Genomic DNA, 24012 nt, shown 5'->3' with positions numbered 1-24012 from the left:
AACAAAGCCAATGAGCTTTCACATTTAATTACCAAAGGTCCTTCGGAAAGAGGAGCCAGCGCAGTGGCTGAAGCCTAATCTTGAGAGCCATCTGCTCTCTTCGCACCCCAGTTCAGTTTCCCCTGCTGAGCAGGTCAGTGAGCTTTCGCCTTGGCGATAAGAGAAATATATTACTCCACCCTTGATGGATTGACATTTTGCTCTCAGAGTGGATGGAGAGAGAAATTGTTCCATGCAGCTCCTGTAGTCTTGAAAGCAGAAACATCTGTTGTTGGCATCTCAACAAAGTATTGGGAATGAAGCAGAGCAGTAGGAGAAATGAGGTTCGAATGACCCCATTTTCACAGTGGGCATCAGTGTGAGATCTGGCCAACGAGACTCTTTTTGGAGGCCTAAGGATTGCAATGCCAATTGGGGAAGGCACAAATAACAATACAGTGGTGCCTCAGGATACATACGCTTCAAGTTACATACGCTTCAGGTTACAGACTCCGCTAACCCAGAAATAGTACCTCGGGTTAAGAACTTTGCTTCAGGATGAGAACAGAAATCGTGTGGCGGCAGCAGGAGGCCCCATTAGCTAAAGGGGTGCTTCAGGTTAAGAACAGTTTCAGGTTAAGAACAGACCTCAAGAAAGAATTAAGTACTTAACCTGAGGTATCACTGTACAGAGTGGAGGGTTACATGTTTTTTAGTCAATCTGTTTGTTTCCCCCTTTTTTTATTAAAAGCAATATTGCAGATGCATGAAAGCTAATGTGGCACAAGTACAGTGGTACCTCTAGTTACGAACTTAATTCGTTCTTAACCTGAAACTGTTCTTAACTAGAGGTGTGCTTTCGCTAGTGGGCCTCTTGCTGCTGCTGTGCCGCCGGCACACGATTTCCGTTCTCATCCTGGGGCAAAGTTCTCAACTCGAGGTAACTCTTCCAGGTCAGCAGAGTTTGTAACCTGAAGCGTTTGTAACATGAGGCATTTGTAACTTGAGGTGCCACTGTGATTGCAAATAAGGCTGAAGACATAGGTAATCTAAAAGAAGGAAGCTCCAAAAACACATTGAATTCTGTTTCTAAGGGGGAAACTGCACATTATGTGAATGCATCTCTGTCTCTTCAAAAAAAATTGCAAGTAGGAGCCGGGCTGTGACCATGGTGCAGGAAGAGGCAGGGAGTTAACCATTTGTGCTTTGGTGCCAGATAGGGAGCTAGTGTTGGAGTAAATTGCTTCAACTCCTCTAAAGAACTGGACATTTAAGAGACATAGCCATGTTCTGAAATGTTTTAGCCAATCCTCGTGGTTGGCACTTTTGGGAACAAGTTTTTCCTTTTTCCTATTCTTTCTGATTCCTGTGCCTCACTCCTGTTTTTGTTTTGTTTTTTGTCTTCCTGCTAGAGGTGAGATAGAAAGGAGGGACTTTCTGATATGACTTGGGCTGCAATCCTAACCCCGCTCACCTGGAAGCAGTGATGGGCAAATCTGTCCATTTGGGTTTCTCTCAGTTTCTCGTTTTTTTCAATCTTAAATTCACTTCCCACAGTTAAGAAAATAAGAACATAAGAAAAACATGTTGGATCAGGCCCATCAAGTTCAGTATCTTTTTCTCACAGTGTCCAGCCAGATGCTTGGGGGAACCTACACACAGGACCTTCACTCCAGAGTACTCTACCTTCCTGTCTTTCTTATATGTCCTTAATATGATTCTTATATGTTCTTTTCCTTAATACAGTACCTTGGTTTGCATACGTCTTGGATTACAAACACGTCAAACCCGGAAGTGCGTGTCCCAGTTTGCAACCTTTATTATTATTATTATTACAACCCTCTTTTCTTTTCTTTTCTTTTCTTTTCTTTTCTTTTCTTTTCTTTTCTTTTCTTTTGGATTACGAACAATTTGGGGGGGGAGGCCCCATTGGCAAAAGTGTGTCTTGGGTTACAACCTGTTTTGGTTTACAAATGGACCTCTGGAACAGATTATGTTTGTAAACCAAGGTACCACTGTATGTGCATTTAATGCACATTCTACTTAGCTTATCCATTTTTGTACATGTTACTTGAAAGGAGGTTTGCGTTGCAAAATTCAGAGAAGTCACAATTTGAAGAATGGCTGTTTTATGTTTCTATTATTATTATTATTATTATTATTATTTTGTATACTGCCCTTCATCCAAAGATCACAGGGAGCTTCGCAACAACAACAACCAAATTCTAAATGAGAACACAAAATAAAACAAAAACAAACTAATAACCCCCCTCCCAGAAACACATTGAAAAGGCCATAGAATGTTAATTAGCCAAAGGCCTGGTTTCCACCTGACACCTAAAAATATGCAGTGCAGGGGCCATGCAGTCCTCCCTGGAGAGAGCATTCTATAAACAGGAAACCACTGTAGAAAAGGCCTGTTCTCATGTTGCCACCCTCTGGACCTTTTGTGGAGGAGGAGCACAAAGAAGGGTCTCAGATGATGATCGCAGGGTCCAGGTTCATATTGTTTCAGAAAGTGCAGATCCGGTAGATTTGTATGCTGCTGAAGCTTTTTCGCTTTAAAACTGGCCTTTGGGGCTCCCTAACATGGCTTGTGTGGAATCTCTAATTTGCAAGACAGAAAAATTCCACACATGAATTGTGAAAATATGGCATGGAGTCAGTTGCTTTCCACACAAAGGCACTGAAGAGTTTCCATTCTGGAAAAAAACAAAATAAATCCATTCTTGCTGAGTTTTCAGAAATCGTAGATGTTTTTCTTTGTATTTATACTGTGTGACATAGTTCCTTTGGTCAGATGTTGCGCCTGAAGCCATTTAGGTCAACGTTAGCTCATTTTTTTTTCAAGGACTTTGACATCTCAGGCAACTTAATCTAGGTCAGTAAGCACCTGCTGTTGGAAAGAAGGAAAAAGTAATGTTTGGGTGTTATTGAGGATCCTTCGAACTCTGTGTGTTGCAAGAAATTTTGGAATGCAAGCTCCGAGCAAAAATTACTTTTGAGTGCATATTGGCTAGAAGCTATTTTAAAGTAAATATAATAAAATATAATAAAACCAAAGCTGAATTGGGTGTGTTTAACCAGGAGAAGAGAAGACTGAGAGGATACTTTCTTCAAGTATCTGAAGGGCTATTGCATGGAAGTTGAGGCAAGCTTGTTTTCTGCTGTTCCAGAGAGTAGGACCCGAACCAATGGGTTCAAATTACAAGAAAGGAGATTCCAACTAAATGTTAGGAATAACGTTTTGATGGTAAGAGCTGCTTGACAGTGGAACAGACTACCTCAAAAGGTGGTGGACTTCATTGAAGGTTTTTAAGCAGGGGTTGGGTGGCTCTCTATCAGATATACTTTAGCTGCTATTCCTCCACTGCGGGAGGTTGGATTAGATTACCCTTGGGCTTACTCAACCATACTATGATTCTATTTTTCCCCCTCCAGGCCAGCTCCAGGCCAGCACAGATGAGGGGCACAGTGATTATGTCAGTAGATTCATGCACTTAGAGAAGAAGTACATACTTTTTTCTATCCTCCTCCTCCTGTTGTTGTTGTTTAGTCGTTTAGTTGTGTTCAACTCTTCGTGACCCCATGGACCAGAGCACACCAGGCACTCCTGTCTTCCACTGCCTCCCGCAGTTTGGTCAAACTCATGCTGGTAGCTACGAGAACACTGTCCAACCATCTCGTCCTCTGCCGTCCCCTTCTCCTTGTACCCTCCATCTTTCCCAACATCTTTTCCAGGTAGTCTTCTCTTCTCATGAGGTGGCCAAAGTATTGGAGCCTCAGCTTCAGGACCTGTCCTTCCAGTGAGCACTCAGGGCTGATTTCCTTCAGAATGGATCGGTTTGATCGTCTTGCAGTCCATGGGACTCTCAAGAGTCTCCTCCAGCACCATAATTCAAAAGCATCAATTCTTCGGCGATCAGCCTTCTTTATGGTCCAGCTCTCACTTCCATACATCACTACTGGGAAAACCAGAGCTTTAACTATATTGTTAGCAAGGTTAGCAAGGTTGTCAACTCCATTGTTGGCAAGGTTGATGTCTCTGCTTTTTAAGATGCTGCCCAGGTTTCTCATTGCTTTTCTCCCAAGAAGGAGGTGTCTTTTAATTTCATGACTGCTGTCAATCTTCCACAATTCAGCTTCATTGGATGACCCAGTGGTTCTAGTCATATGAGAGACAAAGAAGAACACCTCTCTGTCTGCAGTGTGCATACTTTCATCAACCTTTCAAGTATTTCAATGCAGCGAACATTGGTAAAGATAATACATTTCCACCACTCGGTACAATTACCCCCTGTGATATATTTTTCTTGTGCTTCCCCTATTTTCTTTCTGAGTTGCATTATATCTTTTCCCTTTGCTCCATGGCAATACACACACACACACACACATATATATACATATACATATATACACACATATATATATTCACCAATCCGTTGAATCAACCATTTTAAAATCCTTTTCTGTTACAGCACTAAAATATAAGGACTGTGGATATCTTTGCTTTCAAATCAAACCTTCTTCAGTGTTGTTTTGCATAATCTTCATATGTAAACAAGTATTGATGCAGAGTTTATTTATTTGCAGTGCACAATAACTTTGTGGCATCTTGTCCTGCCAATATTCTTATTTGCACTGAACACCTAAATTACTTTTTAAACAACATTCTCTCATAATGATAAAAAAAATATGCTTGAAATAAATACACTTGATCTTCTTTAGATCTTTCGACATTCCATGCTTGGGATATGGTGCTCGAGGCTTTAAATGAAGCCATATCAGTCCCACTCTTCCCTTGGAGACACATCAACAAACACTTGGGCAATAAAGAACAAGAATATACTTGTTATATATGTGCTGTGCTTGTCAACACACACATACAGAGAGAGGTAGTGAGGGGAATGGGGGAGAATCAGTTACTGTAATCCTTTGCTTGACTTTAGAAAAAGCAGAATGTCATAAAACATTATGCCACTTATTCCCATGAAAGGAACGTGATGTCTAACCCAGTAGATAAAATGCAATTTTCTGAAACTAAAAATATGGGACAGTTCATATGTTTTTTTAAAAAATGGCAAGCCTCGGAAAGGTTAAATCTTTGCAAGCTGATCTGCTAGTGGAAAGATATCTATTCATCTGGCTGATATTTATCTGTGCGGCTCAGTTATTTGTTGTTTCTGTTTCCTTTTAGCAAAGTGCAATGCATGTTTCATGAAACACCCCCCTGGCATTAGCAGAAACATATAGCTGAATTGAAGAAGGGAGTGTATAGTCCCCTGGCCATTCATACTTCATTCACAAGGTAAGACTAACCATACCTGCATTATGGAATTCTACGTTGAGACAAATGTTTGAATTCTGCTTTCATAGCCCCAAAAGCCCTTTGCAGAAGAACAGGGACAGAGGAAGTATTTACTACACTGACTGGCCGCCACTCTCCAGATTTTCAGCAGCCTTTTCCAGCCCTTACTTGGATTGAACTTATCATCTTTTGCATGCAAAGTAGATGCTTTAGAATGGCCCTTCCCATGACCATCTGCTTTCCTGAGCATCACTGAGGGCCAAGAACAGTCACCATAAATGCTGAAGCCCTGCAGGTTGGCCCTAAAATGTTGGAGACAGCTGTGAGCCAACTATTATTTTCCAGTGCTAACAATGCAGACCATTGTTGGTATCCTCCTGTCTCAGGAGACAATGGAGGAGTGCGCCTTTATGGGTGAGGTCAAACTGTTGGTGGGTTGCAGCTCCTGCTGTGGCTGTAGAGACCAATGGGGGAGAGACATGTTTAGTTGCAGCTGGGGCAGATGCAAGCATCCAGTTGTGCTGCTACAAATGCACCACAGAATTTCTTAAAACAGGGTTTCAGCAGGAGGGTACAGGATAAGCACTGATTGGAAATGAAGCACTGTGACCTCCCCAAAACATTTGTAGACACAAACAGTACAGAAAGCAGCGTGTGACTGACACGATAGCATCACGAGCACAAATGGATAAGCAAAAAACAGCATGTCTGGAGGGCTCCCCAGATTACACAGTCCCAATTCAGGATTCTTAAGGAAATCTTAAGCTACCTATTTTCTGTCTATTGAAAAAACATCCAAGTTATCTGCCCATCAAAGCATCTAGCTTAAAGTCTGGCCCTTTCTGGAACCTGTTCACCTTGTCTGAAGGGGATCAGGAAGGCAAGAAGGAAAGCCCTGAGTGCAATGATTTCTCAACAATATTATCTCAATTTTCTATATAAAGTGAGTGAAGGATGGCAACTCCCAAGAGAAGGGAATGTGTGGATGCAATCAAAGTCTCTTTCCAGTTGGTAGATAAACATTTAGAAGCTATTTTTCAGCTATGAATCCCCCAGAATCTACTTTCAAAACGAAACAAAAAAAGTCCGCCCTCTAATCATGTACAGGAAAAATAAAAATAATGTGATATCTTTGTTTTCCATTCCTTAAGTAAAATAAATTTCCTTTCAAACTACCCTTATTGTAATGTCAGGATGGCAAATTAGGGCAACAACAATCTCAAGATTATGACACTGAAATCCCATGGAATAGAGTGCTGCTGTTGATAAATAAATCCTATGGACTCTGAGAGCCTGACAGTCCGATAATCTGTTTGCCACCCATAGAAGACAACACTCCTGTGCTTTCAAAAGGAGTTAAAGGATTGCCCAGGGGGGATTTTTAAAAATTAAAATTAGATAACTTCTATAAAAAGCACATAATTTGTAGCCTATAAAAGCGCTTTGGAAACATTATTCTTCAGCCCCAGGACTGTAGCTGTAACAATTATTCGGAGGGTTTTCATGGTGGAATCAAAACATGTTACTTTGTTAATGAGTTAGTACACAGCAACGAGAAGGAACCATTATGACAAGGTATTAAGAACATATCAACTGAATTCCTTATTTTAATACGGTGAGGTAGGGATAGAACACTGCAGGAAAGAGTATCTATCTGACTCATCACCTTAATTCAGCTTAAGAAAATAAATTGCATTCAATGACACAGAGGGTTGGTTTAGGGTTTTCTCCAATTTTTCCCGTAGAGGACCCTACAAAACTACTGTAATTCAAACACAAAATGCTCTGGTTCCTTCAGCACCATGGTAATGATCATTAATTGTGTATTTGTTGTGGAAGCTTTCTTCCTTTATTTATCCCCTTATCTATTTAGTTATAAAAGTATTTATATGCCGCTAAATCACAGAACATATCAAAGTGGTTTACAACATTTGAAAAAGATAAAAGCCATACAATAAAAGCATTTTTTAAAAATGAAAACAATGTAAAAGCAAATAAGTTAAAAATAAGCATCAATAAACTGATGTACTCTTAATTGCCTGCATAGGCCTAGGTGGAAGAGGAAAGTTTTCAGCAGCAATTTTAAAGTTGGCGCAGAAGTTGCCCACTGAATCTCTATTGGCAGAGTGTTCCACAGGACTGGGCCAATGAGACTAAAGGATCTGTTTCTTATGGTTGTCAAATGAGCCTCACCAGCTCAGCAACCCATCGTGCGCTGTGCTAACAGGGTAATGATGATGATGATTAGTGAGAGGTGACATGATAGAAACATAAAAATTACACATGGTATGGAGAAATTGGATAGAGAAAAGTTCTTCTTCTCATAACACTGGGATTCATGGGCCTCTAATGAAGCAGACTGTTGGAAGATCTGCACTGACCATAGGCACCAGCCATGTTTTTTTTCCAAGGGCTGGATCCTGTCAATGTTCAGAGGGCATTCAGCTCCTCCCTCTGGCTCCTTGCGACGTCACATCAGGCCCCCACAATCATCTTGAGAAGTTGGCGCCTTTGTTAGCGACATAAGAAAGCCCTTCTTTGCACGACACATAGCTAAACCATCAAATTCGATTCCCACATGCAGTAGGCCACCAACTTCCATGGCTTTAAAAGAGAAGTGGACAAAAGCACGGAGGATAATAAAACTATCAATGGCTTCTAGCTGTGGTGGCTATGATGTCCTCCCCATTGTCAGAGGCGGTATTCCTCTGAACAGGGACAGCCCACCCATGAGACAAGGTGAGGCAGCCGCCCTGGGTGGCAGGATCTACAGGCATAGCAAATCTGGCCTCCAAGGAGCACATCGCCTGCTGTTGCCACCACTGCTGCAGTGGAAGTGACAGCTGCAGCTCGCTCCTTAAGAGGCTGAATCTGCCATCTCCTCAGCAGTGCCCCGCAATGCCTCCTCTACAGTGGCCTCTCAGCAAATAGGAGGCACTGCTGGTCTCCTCTCACTCCTAGGGAGGAAATGGTGAAGACTGGACTCTGCACCCACACAGCGTGATTCAGAGCAGGCCCCTTCCCTCCCCCGTCATGGCCCTTGATTCCCACTTCAAGCATCAGGTAAGGTTAATTTGATTTCCCGTCTTGGTCCCAATGTAGATATCCACTCCCCCTTGTTCCCAATGTAGAGCTTCACTCACCCCTTCTTCCCGGGGGGACACACTTCATTTTGTGGTTCACCTCAAGTGCTGAAAGGTCTTGGGCCAGCCCTGCCTCTAAATACCAACTGCTGGGAATTGCAATTGGGGAAGGTGCTGCTGTGCTGTTGTGTCCTGCTGACAGGCTTTTTCCATGGGCATCTAATGGACCACTGTGAGATGATTATGCTGGACCAGATGGCTCCTTGGTCTGATCCAGCAGGGATTTCCATACGTTAACTTAAGAATAAAACAGCATCCTTGCCATGAGAGACTTGCATGTTGCATGGAAACACTGACTATCATTTAATTTTGCCAGACTAGGCAGATGTGCTCGGTCCTTGCTCCTGCCTCTGACATTTTTCGTGAGACCTGAAGAACATCACTTCGTTCTCCCTCATGTTAGTTTCTCAATGGAGACAAAGATGTTTTCTGACCCACCAGATCGAGAGCTTTTTGTCGTGCTGAAGCAGAGAAAAATATGGCCATCAAAGTTCATATGATAAATGATCAATTACTGATAAGGCACAAATGGATAGAACTGTGAATGGGAGTAGTGTTTCAGAACCAGTGCTATGGGTTGGGGGTCAGCAACTACAGCCACATCCCCCTGTAACTCATTGGCAGATGCTCTGGGGTTAACTGCCATGATGACATATCCCCTACATAAAGCCTTCCTAACTTCTCTAGCTTACTTAAATATTTGGATTTCATTTTGGATGCTTCTCCCATTCAAGTTGAAACTGGCTACGTGTTTCTCTCTTCAAAGACATCCACCACCACCCAACCTTCCGTGGCTCCAGAAGCTTGAGGAGCTGGCACCAGGGCTCTGTTTGTGTCTGCATTGCAAGAATAATAGCCAGGAATTTAAAAACCTATGTGTAGTCAGGGTGGCTTCAAAATAGTAACAATGATCTCCTTGGGTTTTTTTGCCTTTCCCTTAGTGAGATCTTTATTTTAGACAGGGGCACATGCGGTTCAATGGTAGAGCACATGTTTTATGCGCAAAGGCCACAGGTTCAATTCTCTAAAATCCCAGCATGTAATCCTAATCACAGCATCTTTTTCTAGGTGCTTACAGATTGATTGTTTAATTATCTGTTCTAGGACCTTTCCTGGTATTGACATCAAGTTGACTGGTCATAGTTAACCAAATCTTCTTTTTTTCCCCTTTTTGAAGATGGAGACAACATTTGGCCACCTCCAGTCTGCAGGGAGCTCACCTGTTCTCCAAAAATTCTCAAAGGTTATAGACAGAGGCTCTGTGATTCCGTCCACAAGCTCCTTCAGTACTCTGGAGGGCAACTCATCAGGCCCTGGAGAGTTGAATTCATTTAAAGTGGCTAGGTGTTTCCTTACTACATCTTTTCCCATCTTGGGTTGCAGCTCCCTCCTTGCATCATTTATTCTATTATTAACAGATTGGGCATTGTATTATTTTTGGGTAAAGACAAAGTAGATGCAGAGCATTTCTGCCTCTCTCTGTCACCCAATGGCATTTCTCTGTCTTTTCCATGCAGAGGATCTACTACTTGCTTGTTCTTTCTCTTGCGTTGAACATAGCCAAAAAAAAACCCCTTTTTAATTAATGTAAGCCTGAGCTCATTCTGAGCTGTGTCCCATGTGACCTTTCCCCTGCAGCTGTTGGCTACTCATGTATACTCTTCCTTCATCATTTCTCTTTTCTTCCAATATATATGGCCTGGTTTGCATGTCACATTAAACCAAGCGATGGTTGGCATTTCACAAACCATGGTTTAGTGAGCATGGTCATTGCACTCTCCCCACCATCCTGGAGATTTCCCCCCTAATGCAAATGGCCACTGCGGGAAGCCCAATCTGGATCAGAATCAAAGTGGGGAGCAAAGGGTTAAAGCAGCCCTAATCCAACACATACTAGGATCCCAATCTGGACTGAGCCCTCTACAACCGCATTTCAGTCTTAAAAACCATTTGTGTGTGTTGCCCTCTGCAGTCCATCTGCACTGTGAGTCATCATTTCATCAAGCTATCCATAATTACTGCAGGAATTGATCAATCACTCCCAAAAGTTTGTCACTCCTCTTTACTCTGCATGTGCTGCTCTCCCATCACTGGTTTGGCAAGCACTGTACATATTACACTAGCCATAATCAAGGTCTTTCCTATATCTGTCCTGTTGTTTCTTAGGAAATACTCAGTTTCGGTGCATTTCCCCTCAAATCAGCTTCAATCCGAATTGAGAAAAGGAGTGACCTCATTGCTCTTTAAGCCACTAATATGTACCACAGCCTGTTCATCTACTTTGGAGAGGTCCTTGCAACCCACTTGGGTTGCCACCATCCTGAATAATATGGTATCATCTGCATAATTGGTTCTGCTCCCCGATTACCAAACAAAACCGGCTTGTTTATCCCTGAACCTTTCTGGATCGGTAAAGGTTAATTGCCTTTTAAAACAAACTGAATCTGGATTTATTTAGCAGGTGCCAGTGCAGAAATGGGCCGCCATCTATATAAGCCTTCCTCTGCTGGAAATATTCCTGTATTTATCTAACCTTGCATTTAACCAGGAAACCCAGCTGAGATGAATCACCCCCTGCCAGAGAAGAATGTGGGTGACCTTCTGCCGTGACACCTTCGAGTGACACTTTGCACTCTAGCTTATTGGGGGGGAACTAAAACAATAATAAAAATTTGGTTTAATCACACACTGACAGTCACTTATATTGACTGTTCTTTATTTTTAAAATAAGAAAAAAGCGGAGGTTTAAGAAAATATCACATGTTGACATTGTGTGCAGGGTTAACACCCAGTGTCTTAACATGTTTTATCCGGGTTTTAAGACGATTGGTGGTGGTGCCTGTTTCCTTAAGCATAATACTTCACATTTCACATCCTCTCATTCTTTTCTTCCAAAGGTACTGCTGCGCTCTTTGGGATTGTGGACGCTGGTGGGCACACTCCTTCAGTTTCCTCAGATTGTCCCCTCCATCCCCGCAGAAAGAGCTGAATGAATGCTGCAGTTCATGCAGGTGATGATGTGATGTCCCTGTTCAGAAGCTAACCAGTGCAGCAAAGAGCTAAAGGGGTCATTGCAGCATTGGCTCTGCCCATTCATTCATTCAATCCTTTGCAAATGAATACATAGTACTGTACAGTGGTACCTCGGGTTAAGAACTTAATTCGTTCCAGAGGTCTGTTCTTAACCTGAAACTGTTCTTAACCTGAGGTACCACTTTAGCTAATGGGGCCTCCCGCTGCTGCCGTGCTGCCACTGCATGATTTCTGTTCTCATCCTGAAGGAAAGTTCTTAACCCGAGGTACTATTTCTGGGTTAGTGGAGTCTGTAACCTGAAGCAACTGTAACCTGAAGCGTCTGTAACCCAAGGTACCACTGTACAAAGGGCAGGAACTCACGCCACCCTGCTATGTGAGGAAGAGCAGAGATCCTTTTCAGGCTTGTGAGCACATTTGGATTTTTGACCTGGATTCCATGGACACTGCCTGCTCCGGTCTCTTCTTCTTTTTCCTTTTCCTTGGATTAGGTAAAGGTAAAGGGACCCCTCACCGTTAGGTCCAGTTGCAGACGGCTCTGGGGTTGTGCTGCTCATCTCGCTTTATTGGCCGGCATACAGCTTCCGGGTCAAGTGGCCAGCATGACTAAGCCGCTTCTGGCGAACCAGAGCAGCACACGGAAACGCCGTTTACCTTCCCACCGGAGTGGTACCTATTTATCTACTTGCACTTTGACGTGCTTTCGAACTGCTAGGTTGGCAGGAGCTGGGGCAGAGCAATGGGAGCTCACCCTGTTGCAGGGATTTGAACCACCGACCTTCTGATCGGCAAGCCCTAGGGTCAGTGGTTTAGACCACAGCACCACCCGCGTCCCTTCCCATGGATTAGTGCTCCCAATATATGCCCACAGATGGAAACAGAAAGAGAGCATGCAAACACACACACACACACGGCTTTTCCTTTAAAAAATAAATAAATCCATTTTATAAAAGGTTTTCAACATATAATGCAATAAAAAACAAACAAAGCTAATATCTAAAGAGAGCAAAACAATAAAAAAGAATAATAAGAGGGGGGAAACAAAGAAGAAAAATGAAACACACACACAAACACAAAATTATATATTCTATCAACCTTCTAGCTGAATCTTCACAAACAGAGATCCACATCTTTCCAGCTCCCACCTGGGACAACTCCCATCTTTCTCAGCCTCACACCTTGAGAACACACATGGTTTCCAAAGAATTAATCTGAGCTTTGAAAAGTATATAGAGCTGAAAGTGGGAAAGAGCACCACTCTTCCACTGTCATTTCTATATACTTTTCATGGGTAGCCAACAACACTAACTCATGCTGAAGAGGGCAGCGAGTGTATGGAGGGGGAGACTAAAAGCCTTTGTGGGCAGCAAGAGAAGACTTCAAGGGCAATGATACACATCTCCTCAGAATTTAGCCTCACTGAGTATGAAGGTTTTTGTAATTGTTGTAACCTGCTCTGGGATGATGATTGTAAATAAATAAAAAATACAGATAATTAGTTCTGCATTTCTATACACACCCAAAATGACTCCAATAGAGATTTACAGTAAGATTATACACCACAGTATATAATAGTTCAGAACAGTATATAATTAGAAATTTGGTAAAATAAAACAACAGATATTCTAATGGTGTTTATCAAAAGGAAAAGGAAACAACCCAGGGTCATAAAATATCCACTCACACCTAACAAATGCCAATGGCCAGAGCTTCAGTATTTTCTAAATTCCCAGGAACATAAAAATGCCATTTTTTTTCCTGGTATGGAAGAGATTGCAAAATCAGTGTTTGGCAAGCTTCCCTGGGGAGAGCATTCCTTAACCAAGGGGCTACCACAGAAAAGGCCAGTTCTCTGGTTGCCACCCTCCAGGCATCTCTCAGAGGGGAAGACCAAAGAAGAGCCTCAGATGTTTATCTCACGATCTGAGAAAGTTCACATGGGAGAAGGAAGTCCATGATGTATTAGGGTTATGAGCAATGCAAGGTTTTCCAGGTCAATCCCACACTTTGAATTGGGCATTAGTAGAGATACGTTGTGGTACCACATAGAAGGGGACATTTTTTGCTGTGGCATCCCAACTTTGGACTGCCCTCTCAAAGGAAGGCTTCGCTGAAGGTACCTTTTATCACCTATGGTGGACCTGCCCGAGGGTGAAAGCATTCTGGGAAATGATCTATAATGAAATTAAGAAAGTCCTTAAATGGACATTTACTAAGAAACCAGAGGCTTTTCTCCTGGGCATGGTTGGCCAATTGGTGCCAAAGAAGGATAGGACTTTCTTTATGTATGCTACTACTGCAGCAAGAATTCTTCTGGCAAAGTATTGGAAGATGCAAGAACTACCTACTCTTGAAGAATGGCAGACAAAGGTGATTGACTACATGGGACTGGCAGAGATGACCGGCAGAATTCGTGACCAGGGGAAAGAGGCAGTGGAAGAAGACTGGAAGAAATTTAAAATATATCTTAAAAACTGTTGCAAAATTGAGGAGTGTTAAGATGTCAAGGGGTAAGAAGCAGAGAACTACAGCTGTAATTAACAAATTTATGGGAATTTAATGAAGGGAACTAAATGGATAAATTGACTAAAGGGTTGCTAAAAATTTTTAAAATAAGGATGCAGCGAAAGGGAGGTAAGGGGAAGTCGATTGAAAGAAGTTACAAGAAAATAAGATTATGAATTTATTTATGTTTGAGTTGTTTATGTTTATGTTTGTTTGTATTTTGTGATGTTTTTGTTTTTTAATTATGTGTTTTAAAAATTTGAATAAAAATTATTATAAAAAAAACAAAACAAAGGAAGGCTTCGCAAGGGTTGTTGCTTTTCCCTAATGTTGTGAGTGAATTTTACCCTAGTCTGCTCCTTAGTTTTCAAGTTTTTGTCTTGCTGCAGCTTGCAATGTTTTAGTTGTCGTTTGTTTGTTTGTTTGTTTGTATTTCCTTCTTCTTCTTGATTTTAATGTATCTATGTGGGATTTTTGTTTTTCCCTTTTAACTCTCTTTGACTTGCCTTAGGCAAGAAAAGCAACTAGTGAATTTAATACATAATAAAAATTAAAAATTATGTATGGTGTTGTGCAAATCAGTTTCAATCACACATTTGTACACCATCCTGAGATCTTACGGTGAAAGGTTGCAGTCTAAGATCACAATACATACTTACTCTGTGTGCATGTGTGCGTGCCTTGCTGAAATTAGTGGGAATCCTAAAAAATGCATAGGACTGTGCTGAAAGCATTGTAGCACATTCTCACTGAAGGATAGGCTAGTTTCCTCTCTGCAAGAGAAGACCCTGCAGAAATGTTTGCCTAGACTGGTGTAACAGTAGGTGTGTAATATACTGATTAAAATAAAATTCACACTTAAAAAAAAAACACCCCAAAGAGCAAAATGTCACACGTTCATATAAAGTATTTTATTATAAGTCCTGTACTTTTCCAGCATTAATTTTGGCAACTGCATACATAGGAAATGCTATCCAACCATTTGTAACATTTTGTACGCAGCTCCAATAATGCTTTGGAAGGATAAGACTGGAAGAAATATATACTGAAGGTAGGTTGGCTGCTTTGATAAAAATACAGGTGATATACGTTCTGCGAGTTGCACGTCAAATGTGATGAGGCATCTGGCACGATATCAAAGCCAGCTGCCTTAGGAAACAAGCTGAGGCTTTCCTCCAACTGCAGAAGAAATGTAATTTTACCCATAACAAATAATGCAGAGGACTGAGGATTGAAAGTAAAAAGAGACTCATGGGGTTTCAAAGGCCAAAAAGTTCTTGAGAGACTTCCGGGTTGGCGCCTCCGGTAATGGCGGAATTCCTCTGATCAGGAGGAATTTGCTCCGTGGGAATCTGGGTCTGGTCGCCACGGCGAAGGCGGGGACCCGTAAAAAATCGCAGGCGGGAGAAACCTATGAACGTGGGATTCGGCGGACACCTTTTGTGCCTCCCCTACTCGCAGGGAACCCAGTTTCGGGGGTCCGGAGCGACGTGGGGTGAGCGGCGCAGTGCTTTGAATCGTCTGCTTCTTCCACGGAGCGAAGCCGCATAGCTGTTGCCGGAGAGCGCTGACTTTTTCCTGTGGACAATTTGATTCTAAAGTAACTACCCGTGAGTAGAGCTGAAGCGGGAGAATTGGATTTCTAAACATTTAATTTGGTATCGTAACGGGGAGGTTCAATACAGGAAGTCCGCCTTCCCCTTTTGTAAATAGACTGAAGCAATGAGGTTGCAAGCTGAAGTCTTGGAAAGCCTATTGTAAAGGACTAAATTTCCATTGGTAAAGAATATTAAACCCCCCCTTGGAGGCAGGAGAAGAGGGGGGGGAGTTGTGAACTGAATAAGCCTGCGGGAGAGAGCGAAGAGAGTTAAAATACCGCCACTCAGACCCTGGAAACGGGCTGCTAGCAGGACTGACTTTTTTGGAACGTTCACTGACAGCGATTGTTCGTTGACAGCTAGCTAATAAGAGAAATACATTGTTTCTACTGTCTCCATCTGCTTTTAAAAAGGAGTAAAAGTAACTGAAAATTGAAACTAACTTTATTGCTTGAGCTGTGTTTTAAAAAAGGACATTACTAACTTAAATAGAAACTGTTTCCCTCTAGAGGAAGCCTTTGAAACTGTTACAAGAGCTGGGCTGGGGGAATTTCCAGCTGCAAGATAAAAAACTGTGAGACTTTGGGACTGACCTTGAATCGGTTAAGTGTTATGGTTAATGGAAAGGGAAAAAATGACCAGTCAATTCTTGAAAAAACATTAAGGTTTGGGAGGACTTGGCAGCAATCTAGGAGAGCCTCAACATCAGGCCCCCCTGCTTCTTCTACTACTGCTTTTGTACCAGCATATTCAAAATCAAGAGGAATGTCGATAGAAGAGGCCTTAGCGGTTGCATTAAATAAGATAAATGATTCACTGGAACAGCTTAACAAGAAAGTAGACGTGACAAATGCAAAAGTGGAAGCTGCAACTACTAAAATCGATTTAAATACAGAAAGTATAAATAATTTGGGACAAAAGGTGAATATTAATACAGAAACCATTCAGAAATTGATACAGGGATCTACTTTGACATGGCAGACTGAGAAGGAAGCTAGGGAGAAAGCCGTTGCTGCTGAACGTAATGTAACACAATTGGAGAGAGAGAGAGTCCCAGCCTTACAGAGGCAACTGGATGACCATAAGTCAACGCTGGCTATGATTGAGCTTAAAGAAAAACAAACGAATTTGAGGATCAGAGCCCTACCTGAATTGGAGAAGGAAAGTATGATAGATTTCCTCACACAGGAATTTGCTGGTTTTTGGGACTTGGACTTGGGTCAAGAAGAGATTAAAACTGTGAAGGCCTTCAGACTTGGAAAAGGAGGGAAAAAAGAGAAGAACAGAATAAGAGACTGTTGGCACTACCAGAAGTACCTAGAAGTACAACAGCCAAGAGTGGAAATTTTTAAAGACACCCCGAAATACCTTTTGGATCTTAGGTCTAAATACGGAGATTTGGCTGCCTTGCTGAGAAGGAATAAAATCATCTTCAGGTGGGAGTTTCCACAAGGTCTACTCTTCAAAGGAAGGAAAATAAAAATAAGATCAGTAGAAGACAAAGTAAAGTTTTTGTATAAATACGAAGAAGATCTGCAGAAGGGACTTGGAAAAGAGCTAAGAGCATCGGACAGAAGATCACCAGGTTGATCGACTATATGAAACTGGCGGAAATGACTGGCAGAATCTGAGACCAGGGAGAAGAGTCGGTGGAAGAAGACTGGAAAAAGTTTAAAGACTATTTATAGAAATATTGTAAAATTAATGAATGTTAGAAAAATGTTGGAATGAAGTTATATGGCTTTAGTAGAAATGTTATAAGGAATTAAGTATAAATAGATTATTAGAGTATTTGGGAAAAATAAGGTTAGAATATGTTAAGATAATTATAGGATAGAAAACAGAGGAAGATGGAAAGGAATTGCTGAAACAATCAACAGAAGTGGAATACAAAAAGGGAGGTGTGAGGAGGTCATTGAAACAAGTAAATGAAATTGAAATTGAAATTTCATTGAAATTGTATGATGTGTGTTAAAGTGTTTTTGTTTTGTTTAGTTTAGTTATGGTGTTAGTGCTGTGTAATGTTTTTATATTGTATTGTATTGTTTTTTGTCTTTTTACTTTTTTCTTTCTTTTTTGTAGTGTTTGAAAGTAATAAACATTATTTTTTTAAAAAAAAATCAAAGGCCAAAAAGTTCTTGCAGAACTTAAAAATAGTGGCCTTCGTGTGAGGGTCAGCTGTGCCACCACCACTGTGGTCTGTGCAAGCCTGGAGAAGGTCCTTCCTCTTGTGATTGTGCAGACTGTGGTAGCCATTGACGGAGAAGAAGAAGAAGAAGAAGAAGAAGAGGAGGAGGAGTTTGGATTTGATATCCTGCTTTATCACTACCCGAAGGAGTCTCAAAGTGGCTAACATTCTCCTTTCCCTTCCTCCCCCACAACAAACACTCTGTGAGGTGAATGGGGCTGAGAGACTTCAAAGAAGTGTGACTAGCCCAAGGTCACCCAGCAGCTGCATGTGGAGGAGCGGAGACTCAAACCCGGTTCCCCAGATTACGAGACTACTGCTCTTAACCACTACACCACACTGGCTCTCCTCTGGAGGCCTATTTCTCCAAGAATAACTGCAAACCCTCCAAGTGTTAAAGGGGTAGTGCTGGATTTACAGAAGCTGTCCCAGTTTCTGATTTGATCCCAGAATGTTCTGCTTTTCCTTAGGATGTCCCCATTTTCATTGGATAAATGTTGGAGGGTATGTAATTGTGCAGAGGTTATTAGTACATCTAAACCGGGCCTTTGGGAAAAAGCCCCGGCTGATTCGATCAATACATCAAATCTGTATGGTGGAGTTAGCTGACATCATATGATTTCCCCCCACAGCTTGAATTGTTTTTATTTTCCCTTCCACCAAAGAAATTGGAAACTGATTCACTAGTGGCTTCATGTCAAACAGTTGCATTTGATCTCACTTGATTTGCTACATTGCATTTGTAGTGTACATAAAAATCTTGGCAAGGAAGTGGGAGAAGAGGCTTACCTACATGGTGGTCTCAAGCATATACCCCGTATAACTTATTGGATTGTATTTATTTGTTTTCTTTTGCAAAGCTGGCTGCTCCCTTTCCTCAGTGGACAGTTGTACATGAACCCAGGATGGCATCAACTGCATCTCACTCGTTAGTGCTACTAAATAATTGTAAGGAAAAAAAGTCCACCCGGAAGTGCACACACCTTGGGCAGGATCCAACTCTCATGTCCCATGAGTGCAAGGATTTACATTTGCACAACAAAATGCACGCCCTCTTCCCCCCTCTGTGCCCCCCTAAATCTGTTGTAGAGGTCCACCTAACCCTCTGGAGAAGCTTGGGGAGGAAGCAGGGTGCATAGGGAGAAGGGCAAAAGTTCCATCGCTCAAACATAAATCCGTGCCCTGATTTATGACTTGGGTACCACCCTTTACTTCCACGAGTAAGTAGCAGTTCGTAATATTTTCTTAAGGTGCTGAATAGACACACCTGGAATAGATGGATATAATTGGGACGTGGTCATAGAATGGCACAGTTTGAATAACTTAAACATTTCTTCACATGTCAAAGTCGGGCCTTTGGCACATCCAGACTAAAATGGTGAAGATGGGGAAACAGGTGGCCTTCCAGATGTTGCTAACTCCCAGTGGTCATCAGTCCCAGCTGCCATGATCAATAGTCAGGGATGATGGGAGCTGTAGTCTTGCAACATCTGAAGGGAGGCACAGGATCCCTATCCCTGCAATATAACCAACTGAAGATGGTGGTAGCTCTGAGACAGAAGGTGCCTGGAAAGGGGTCTATGGTTTTTCCACATCAAACATGCTCTGTTCCCCATTTCAGAAACAACTGGCAGTTTCAGCTGTAAATGCAAACTGAATTGAATTCCACCCAATACCCCTAATTGAAATAAAAAATTCGTGAAGATTTTTTTAAAAAATTCTCAGATAAATGTGGAAATAGGACGGAACAGTTATGTAGAAATATGCATGCAAACTTGACACTTACTGAGAATAAATTGACCCACCCATGCTTAATACTTTCAGTGCGGCTTGCTGGGTTGCACCCAAGTGAAAAACTTTTGTTCTTAGTTTCACTGAGCGCACGCCTTTCATCTGCTTGAAATGTTTCAAATAAATCTCTGCTCCATTAATGAGTTCTTTATAACTGCTAAATGCTTATGCCCGAGATTGACAAGTGTAACTGGTAGCTTCAAAACCTGGCATAAAATGAGAAGATTGGCCCCAGCCCTCCCCTCTGGCGTCCCAGCTAAATTATTGTGGCAAAGAACACTGAGAGTTTGTTGCTACTATAAAAATGGTGGTGTGCAATTAAATTAAGAATCTAATCAGCAAAGTACACACAGAGTATCATCAGAGAATGTTCTCCATTTTCCTTTAGGCCTTCTACAAACAGAGCAGTTGCTTAGACTACCAGCTTGCAAAGTTTTGAGCACAGTAGATTTTTGAGATTTGCATGGCCACAGTCTGTACTGTAGACAGGGATGGAAGGAGCTGTTACACATTTTCTCAGTCTTAAATCCAGCTCTCCGGATTTCTGTAGCGATTTGCAATTTTTAAAAAATCCTCCTAAAAAATTGTCACATTTTAGTGAAAATTTATGCTAACAAACATATTTTTGTATGCAGTTTTGATTAATGCACACAATTTCCCCAATAGAATGCCTTTTTTGTATGTTTCATATTCTTTCCCCATATATGTTCCTTTTTCTGAACACTTTCCCCAAACATACATTATTATTATTATTATTATTATTATTATTATTATTATTATTATTTAAATTTATATACTGCCCTACACCTGGGGGTCTCAGGGCGGCTCATTTTTAAAAACTTTGGGTGGAGAACTGCATTGTAAAACTCGTTTGATAAGATGCAGCTGTTTTTTTCATTTTTATATTGTTTCAGAAAGTGTGGATTTCATAGATTTGCCTTTAGATGCAAACCGAATCAAATTTCTCTTTTGATCTCTAATTGAAGAGCTGTGAAATGAACAGAAAAGGACAACCAAAATATTCCAAGCAACTCTCCAACAAGGAAATGCTACAACACTGGGAGCTTTTTCTTAAGTTTAGAAAAAAGGGAGTAAATGTACTAAAAAAATATTCTTGGTATCTACTTTCTTTACCGAACTTCTATAGTTTGGAGCAAGTAGATACCAAGACTAGAACCTGGGGTTATCCCAAGCAACTGATTGGTGGGAGATTTGGGAGAGGCAAAAGGACTTATTCATGCAGCCAGGGTTAGCACAAGAAGATCTGCTCTCTGAGGTGAAGGAAAATATGACTCACACACCAGTTCCAGTTAACTAAGCTACCAAGGCTGGCAAAAGGACAGCAATCACCACCACACCCACGGGCAGTTGGCATGTTTATGGAGCACAGGGCAAGGTGTCTGACACACACACACAGCTCTGTCTTCCAACAAATCCCCACATCAGTCACCTCATTCTGACTAATTGTTGGGACTGTGCTGCATGTAGCACATACATAAACTATGGAACTCACTTCCAAAAGAGGGGGTGGTAACTGTTCTGCCCCAGTGAGGCACTCTGCTGCTTGTAATATTGCCCCCAGAAATTTAGATATGCTTTAATAATCCTTGTAATGGGTTGCTTATTCCTAAGTTGAATTTCTTTCCCTGCTTAGAGCACTTCACCTCAGAAAAAGAGAAGCAGCAGCAGCTGTAAATCAGAACTAAGAGGACCTGGTGGTTTGAAGTCACAGGAAATAAGGAGTGTGTGGTCCCTATGAAATCTCTGTGGTGATCTGTGAGCTTTATTATTTGTGATGAGCTTCTTTCAGCCTGAGGCCCACATTCCTTTCTGAGCAACCTTCCAGGGGCCACATGCCAGGAGTGGGCAGGAATAGAGTCAAATATGGGTGGCTCAATGGACATTATTTGTTACCTTTCTCTGGTAGGCTAGTTTCTCCACAGACTCTGTGGAGCAGAGTCTCTGGAGCAGATTTTGTGGGTGCTCAGGAGGCCTCAGGGGAGAGGGAGAGAATGTTGCATTGTGCAAATCAACAACATCTTATAAGTCCTTAGTTGTCGGCTGCTGTGGTTGTGTTATCGATAAAGTTCGTGACTGGTTTTTATGGAAGTGTGGGCTGAATGTGAACTTAGCAACTGGGTGTCATATATAGTTTGGCCACAAGCCCGCTCAGATAGGCCAGACAGCAGCCTGCAGGAACTCATTTCAGCCAGGGACATGAGCAGCATCCTGCAACACACAGCTGTGTCAGTCCCTCTGTGCCTCAGCACTTGCACTGCCATGCTTTACAGTGATACCTCAGGTTACATATGCTTCAGGTTACAGACTCCGCTAACCCAGAAATAGTGCTTCAGGTTAAAACTTTGCTTCAGGATGAGAACAGAAATCGTGCTCCAGAGGCACAGCGGCAGCAGGAGGCCCCATTAGCTAAAGTGGTGCTTCACGTTAATAACAGTTTCAGGTTAAGAACGGACCTCTGGAACGAATTAAGTACTTAACACGAGGTACCACTATATTTTGCATTTCAGGTAAGTACGGGAGCATGTGATCTCACCTGCTTGCTTCTGAAGTGGGTATGAAGTGCAGGTAAGCGTTGTGCAACTGACTGACTGTTGGAAGCCCAGCCATGACAGATGAATTGATTTATTATACTAGCCATAAAACTCAGGTTCTTTTTCTTCCCAGAAACCCACAAGTTTGGCTTAAAGGCCAATGGCAAGAGATCTTTCCATGCTTCCATGCAGCCCAAAATCCTGCCTTCCGATATGAATGGCTGCATGGACATGAATAGAAGCGATGGATGCTTCAAAGGAAAGGAGACGAGCATTGCCAAGTCAGACAAAAGCTCTACCCACCCCAGCGCTCTGTCTCCAACGGTGTCCTCCCTGAGGGAAGCAGAGAAAGCAGGCAGCAGGAACCGTTATATAAATACAAGTGGCAAACTGCAGAGGTGTGAAAGTATTTAATATGACATTTCTATCGTTTTTCTCGGAGCACTTTGAGCCAGACATGCTCTTCTCCAGGGTATGAAGTTTTATGTTCTCCTAGAAGAAGTTACAAAACAGGAGACTTGTTCACACCTCCAAGAGCATTTCAAGAATGATCTCCAACTGCGGCTTGCCAGATGCCCCTGGGACAGTCACATACGAAATACGGGAGTCGCCTTTGCTCTTTACAGCGTCTATTAAGCAAGGGAAAGCAGTACGAAGAGTAGAAGGGGAGATGATGCAAGAGGAGGAGGAGAGTGCCTTTGGTAGTATTTGCTCACTACATCAAACCACTTATACAGTGGTACCTCGGGTTAAGTACTTAATTCATTCTGGAGGTCCGTTCTTAACCTGAAACTGTTCTTAACCTGAAGACCACTTTAGCTAATGGGGTCTCCCACTGCTGCCACACCGCCAGAGCACAATTTCTGTTCTCATCCTGAAGCAAAGTTCTTAACCCGAGGTACTATTTCTGAGTTAGCGGAGTCTGTAACCTGAAGCATATGTAACCCGAGGTACCACTGTATTCCCTTTCCCCAATAAAAAGGAAGATGGATCGACAGCAAATGATTATAAAATTTTGGTGGAGATCTTAACTAGTCTGTTAACTAGGATAATCAATGAAATGTCAAATGCCAACAAGATACCAGAAGCAAATGTTGTCATGGCCGAAGAAGGAAAGGACATAAGTGACTTCTTGTAGACCTATTTATCGCCTAAATATTGACCATAAAATTTTCACAAGTATCTTAGCAACGTGTTTAAATAATATCATTCGTATATATTTATATAGGTATCTGTAATTTGTTAAGGATGCTGGGAATTGTAGCTCTTTGAGGAGTAAATAACAGTTCCCGCATTCTTTGGTGGAGCCTATGTGCTTTAATTGCATAATGTAGATGTGACCACAATGAAACATTAAAAATAAAAGAGAAAAGAAACACCGAGAGTTGTAGTCAACTAATTTTTACTCTGAGTAGACCCATTGAAATTAAATGGACATAAGTTAGTCTTGGTCATTTATTTCCGTGGGTCTACTTTGAGTGACAGCTAGTTGAACGCAACCCAAAATGTATCCACGTATAAGGAAAATCAGTTTTCAAACAAATGCCGTTACGTGCCTGGGTAGACTTGTCTAAACAAAAAAAGGCTTTAGCCATTGCTGCAAACAACACAGTGATGGTTCCTGCTTAATAGGAGTGAGCAGGGATTTCCAGAGTTCCTTTTCCTTTGTATGGTCAACTACACTCTTGCCCCATAAAAGGCAGAGACTTCTACACAGGTACTTCTCATTCCACTATCCAGGCAAGCAAGAGGAATTGTTCAAGGACACATTCATTCCAGGCAAAAGTACTTGAGAAGGGTGAGCAGCCACACTGGGAAGGGACCTGAGATTATTGAAGCTGTCCAGCCAACACACTAGTTCCTATCTTGACCTCTCTCTAACTATAACTTTCTTGGCCTGCTTACATTCTACCAG

The 24012-nt window shown here is 41.9% G+C and overlaps 1 long non-coding RNA gene across 1 annotated transcript in view; it reads right to left on the bottom strand.

Moving 5' to 3' along the window:
• Positions 1-8759: 8759 nt before the first annotated feature.
• The window catches only part of LOC309345221, a 73085-nt gene continuing 57832 nt past the window's right edge, over positions 8760-24012 (bottom strand). The window contains exon 3 of the long non-coding RNA XR_014158111.1: positions 8760-8891. This is a non-coding gene — a long non-coding RNA (uncharacterized lncRNA). The remainder of the gene's footprint in view (positions 8892-24012) is intronic.

This window comes from Podarcis erhardii (genome assembly GCF_964252035.2).
Source record: "Podarcis erhardii genome assembly, chromosome: 6".
In the NCBI taxonomy this organism is placed as follows: domain Eukaryota; kingdom Metazoa; phylum Chordata; class Lepidosauria; order Squamata; family Lacertidae; genus Podarcis; species Podarcis erhardii.
Note: the sequence above shows the minus strand (reverse complement) of the source record. Positions and strands in the feature narration are given on the sequence as shown.